The sequence below is a fragment of the Gracilinanus agilis genome, chromosome 1 (genome assembly GCF_016433145.1).
Source record: "Gracilinanus agilis isolate LMUSP501 chromosome 1, AgileGrace, whole genome shotgun sequence".
Classification (NCBI taxonomy): domain Eukaryota; kingdom Metazoa; phylum Chordata; class Mammalia; order Didelphimorphia; family Didelphidae; genus Gracilinanus; species Gracilinanus agilis.
In genome coordinates, this window is record NC_058130.1 from 297,823,245 (window position 1) to 297,828,744 (window position 5,500).

Sequence of the window (5,500 nt, forward strand, 5' to 3'; positions counted from 1 at the left end):
TTGTAGTGTAGAGTGGGGGTATAACTGTTTTTGCAGAATTTCTATTGTCAGTTAAGGTTTTAGAATCTTGGGAAAAAGTTTCAGTTGGACTTGGGAACTCATGGAGGGAACCAGGGTCCAGCTGAGCTCCTTCTTCTTGAGATTGAAACCTACCTTAGTTTTGCAGTTTTTTGAGATTTTTTAATTTAGATAAATCCTTTGAATCTTCCTACCCTACCTTATTTCCTACCTTCATTTCCCTTACCTGAATATCTGAGAAGAGTGAATAGGAGAGTGAATCAGAGAGTTAGTTTAAATCTGTGAGAGTTTAGTCCTACCCTGGCAACAAATTATTTATTGAGTCTTTATATCCAACTTCCAAACACCTTTTGATTTCAAAATCACCTTAAGAGCTGAGTAAAGGCAGGTCCTTTCTCAGTCTCACATTCCTGCTTCCCTTCCCACACCTGAGGTTTCTCTAAGTGGCTGTTAGGGCTTCCTTGATCCTCAACCTTGTCAATCTATCCCAAAAGACAATAAAGCTCTTTTGTGTTTAAACAAGTCCTTTGGCTACTTATTAGTTAACTAGTAAGAGAGGGAGGAAGAGGAAGAGAAACAACATACTCTTTGGAATTAAGAGAAGCTGAGGGTATCCATTTTGAAGGAAATGTAACTTTAATTCAAGTCCCTTCCTATGGAATTGACTAAAGCCTGTAGTCAATTTCAGTCTGTCTTGGCTGACTCTAACTTGGCTGTATTGTGTCCTTTATTTGAAGGGATCAGTCTATTTCCCTTCAGTGTTTTGTCTTTAACTTAAGTCCCAGTCTGTATTCCCCTGCTGCTGTTTGTCTGCTTAGATTAATTCATCCTCTCCCTTGAAACCCTTGTTACTTCAGTGTTACTCCCTAAACTCAGGCATTCCCTTATTTCTCCTATCACCTGAACTACCATCCTTCATCATTGAACCTTCCTCATCCACTATATTGCCTTAACTTCCCTAGTACCTAGTCTATTACCTTGATTACCTCCAGCCTTGGGTCCCTTGCCTTGTCTTATTCCCTGATCCTACCAGTTATTACCCCTAGCTTCAGCCTCATATTATATCCTGCACCTCCCTATTATATCTTACCTAATCCCCATATTACATCTTTCCATTTCCCTTATTACATCTTAAAAGTCCCATATTATAGTATATGTACGTATATATATATATTTTTTTTTCATTAGTTATGTAGGAATACCATCATCTCTGAAAAAAGTGAATAATTTTATTTCTTCATTATCTATTCTGATTCCTTCAATTTTTTTCTACTCTTATTTCTAGAGGAAGTATTTCTAGTAAAATATTAAATATGTGCTAATAATAGGCATTCTTATTTTACTACTGATATTACTGCAAATGGTTTTAGTTTATTCTGATTATACATGATGCTAGCTGGTGGTTTTAGATAGGCACTATTTATCACTTTAAGGAATATACCTGTGTTTCCTAATTTTTTTTGGTCTAAAGTATCAATTGACATAATCATTTTTATTGGTTTTGTTATTGAAGTGCTAATTATGATGATGGTTTTCTTGATTTTTAACCATCATTGAATTTCTTATATGAAACACATTTGATCATGGTGTGATGCTTTGATATAATACTGTAATCTTTGCTAATATTTTATTTAAAATTTTTCCATTGAAATTGGTGTGGAGCAGAGAAGCTCAAAGTCACCATGGGAATCCTCTCCAACCAATCTGAAAACAACACCACAATTCTGAGGGACTTATAAGAAAGAAAGCTATCCACAGGAAGAGAAAGAACTGTGGGAGTAGAAGGGCAGAAGGAAAACATATGATTGATCACATGGTTCTATGGGGATATGATTAGAGATATAGACTCTAAATGATCACCCTAAGGCAAATATTAATAATATGGAAATAGGTCTTGATCAATGGCATATTTAAAACCCAGTGGAATTGCATGCTGGCTATGGAAGGAGGTTGGAGAAGGAGACAGAAAGAACATGAATGATGTAACCATGGAAAAATATTCTAAATTAATGAATAAATTATGTGGGAAGCCAAAGAGAATAGATAAAAATCCGAGACTCCTCTTTTGACTCCTTTTCAGATCCACACCTTTTCTTAATAACATTATAAGTCCCATTGGAAAGCTTTAAACAAACCAGCAGTTACTGGGTTAACAATTTCTCTACAAGAAAATTAAGATCCCTAAACTCTAAGAATATTCCTACGTCAGCCAAGGTCAGAGTTAGACAAACCTTTATCCAACCAGGTGCAGTCCTCCCGATAAAAAAATACTAGACTCTATTCATTTATGATATTTATAGAATATAGTTATGATTCTCAGAATTTGCTTGCTGATATCCAGGAGGCTATAATTCATCCTTAGACACTGTTCTATCTTTACTTTGAAGCCTCAAAGGATTTTCTTTTGCATAATTTGTAACTACCAGCTGTAAATTTTTTCTTTGTGTTCTTTGTGTGAAAATAGTATATAATAAACTCCATGCTCCTGGAGAAAGAGCAGAAGCAGCTATGAGGTAATAGAAAGATCTCCCATGTCCTGTTACTTCCTTATCAACTAAACTGTCTTTATCAGATTATCTGGAGATGATAGATAGATCTCAAAAAATGAGATTTTTTTAAAGCTAAAAAAATTAATACCACAAAATGATAGTAGGAGTGAAAAAACAACAAGAAGATAGAGTGAAAGAACTTTTATGAAAAGAAAAACCTAAAAGAGAAAATCTAGGGCACTGGGGTGAAAGTCAAGCACATACAGCAGGATGCTATAGCAAGGAGTGAGGAAAAAGCCAAGAGTGAGCCCCACCCAGACTCCATATCTAACCTTCAGGATTGTAACCTAAGGCAAAGCCAATCCAGATCCTAAGACCCTGCCTGGGCAAATAGAGGTCCAACTAACCAACACTCCCTTGACATTCCAAACTGGAAGTCCAGAATTAAAGTCCAGAGCAGTCTGTGTTGAAGCAGTCTCATTTGTTTGGAATCAGAGCAAAGCCATGAGTCCTAATCTGGGACTATGATTGCAGTTTTGGGTATTTGATTGACCCAAAGAGGGTTGTGCTTCCTGATCATCTTGCCAAAAGCTTAGGGTTGAGCCCCAGAACAGGACAATCTACTATGTGCCTGACAGGATCAAGCCCATATTTAGACCAAAATGTTCTACTTAGGACCATGGCTAGAAATTGAGCAGCCCCAGAAGTGATAAGAGTGAGACCAGCCTGAGGTGAGAATTTAAGCTATTAGCATATCAAGAGTTAATTGAATCAACAGTGGTAGGTGGCCCTCATAGCTCCCGGGCCATACCATCTTGGAAGAACTGAAATTGACAGCAACCCAGAAATAAAACTAAGGGTAGCGTCAAGGAAGGACTGAAGCTTTGCCTCCCAGAGAATAGAGCCTACCTATAAAAAGGTAGAAAAAATGAGTATACAACAACAACAAAAAAAACACCTAATTTTAAAGAATTTTATGGAGACAAAGAGCAAGGTACAGACACAGAAAGTGACAGTGAAAGCAAAGCAAACACACAAAGTCCAAAAGAAAAGTATGGATTGGAAATAGAAATTCCATTTAAAATCATTCTAAACAATATAAAATATTTGGAAATTTACTTGCCAATACAAACTCAGGAATTGTTTGAACACAACTACAAAACACTTTTCACACAAATAAAACTAAATCTAAACAATTGGAAAAATATTAATTGTTCATGCATAGGATGAGCTAATATAATAAAAAGGACAATTCTACCTAAACAAATTTACTTCTTCAGTGCCCTACCTATCAAACTACCAAAACATTTTTTTTATAGAATAAGAAAAAATATAATAAAGCTCATCTAGAAGAACAAAAGATCAAGAATATCAAGGGAACTAATGAAAAAAATGTACAGTATGTAATAGAGAAAATGGCAGGATGGAATTCCTGCAGGATACAGGGTCATGCCTCACCCAGAATTCCGGGGGACCCCCCCCCCGAAGAACTCTGGGTGAGGGGACAGTTGTAAAGCAGTTAAACAGTTGACTACAGGGAGTTGAGGTGAGCGGGTCACTCTGCTCGCTGTTCCTGGTTTGGGGTTTGCCTGGGAGGCCAGAGTGGCAAAAGCCATTGTAGTTTCTACTCCGTTTGCCTGTCTAGTGGTGTTAAACCTTAATTGCAATAGTATTTTATTATTCATTTAGTTATTTAGATATTAGGAGTAATTACTATTAGCTTTGAGGTCAAGTTAGCTAAAGGTTTGCCACTCCCTCTTGGGGTGGAGGGGCAGTTTCTACCTAACTGAACAGGGCTTCCCAGTTTATCCAAATCCTTGATACTCCTTCCCTCCCTTCCCCTTCCTTCTTTTATCAATATAAGCTTTATCTTTAGTAGCAGTGCCTGGGTCTTATTTGGGGATACTCACTGCAGCCATTAAGCTTGGTTCCTGTCAGTTGCCAGCCTAAGAAGTCATATCCTTCTCAGTCCTTAACATCAAGAGATCAAGCTTCTCCTTTGTCCCTCAATCAGATCTGTGGGGAATATAAGTTAGAGAAAGGGAACATCATTAAAGATTTGCCTTTTGCTGAATCTGGCTTGAAGACACACTGCACTGTCTCCATCTTCAACTGAAAACCAACTGCTTAGGGGGAGGGGTTTGAGAGCAAGGAGTATCTTACCCCCTCCCCACTCACTCAAGGCTGTTTGTGGAGAAGTGTGTCTTGCAGGCACCTAGCCCTGGCCAGACCATCAGCTTCCCAATATCCCTGTTATTACCAACATAACAGTTTTGGCCAGCCAGCCTAGGATTTTTATTTCAGAACCTGTTTGGTGATCAATATGGCCAACTTCACTAACAGGGCCATTGTTACACTGGGGTGCTCTGGGGTCCTGATATATGGGATTTGGCAGGCTTGTGCCACCTTTTGGTTAATAACAGTTCCCCAATTTTTAAAATAGGTTATAGAAATTTACGATGCATACATGTGGCTGACGATATCAGTAGGTGATGCCTTGGCATATGTGCCATCAGGGATAACCATGACTGCAACTTTCTATGGGACCCTTATGATTTTGAGAAAGGTGTTGGCATTTACTTTTGGGAGAACTGAAATTACAAGCCAGGTTTTAGAGCAGATGGTGGAACACATGAAGACCTTAATTGACATCAACAGGCAAATCAGGGAAAGGAAGGACCTAGATGCTAAAACAATAATGCAACTAGAGATCATTGAGAATGCTGTCACAACAAAAATGTGGGGTGAAATGAAACAAGTTAAAGATGAGAACCCTGAACAACAAGAGGTTGCAGGGGCTGAAGAAGCTCCTGTAATTATCCATCCAATCACTGACAGAACTGTAGTACAACCAGATGCAGGTGTCTTACATGTGAAAGGCTACAAACCTTTTTTAGGGGGTGATTTGGAGATTTTGAAAAGGAGCTTTCCCCCAGTTCTATGTGAATCCACATAAATCAATAAAGAAATACTAATGGGCAGTGAGGCTTTAC

The 5,500-nt window shown here is 38.1% G+C and overlaps 1 pseudogene; it reads right to left on the reverse strand.

The window, feature by feature from the left end:
* Positions 1–5,033, reverse strand: part of LOC123251138 — a 62,002-nt pseudogene extending 56,969 nt beyond the window's left edge.
* Between the last annotated feature and the right edge of the window lie 467 nt (positions 5,034–5,500).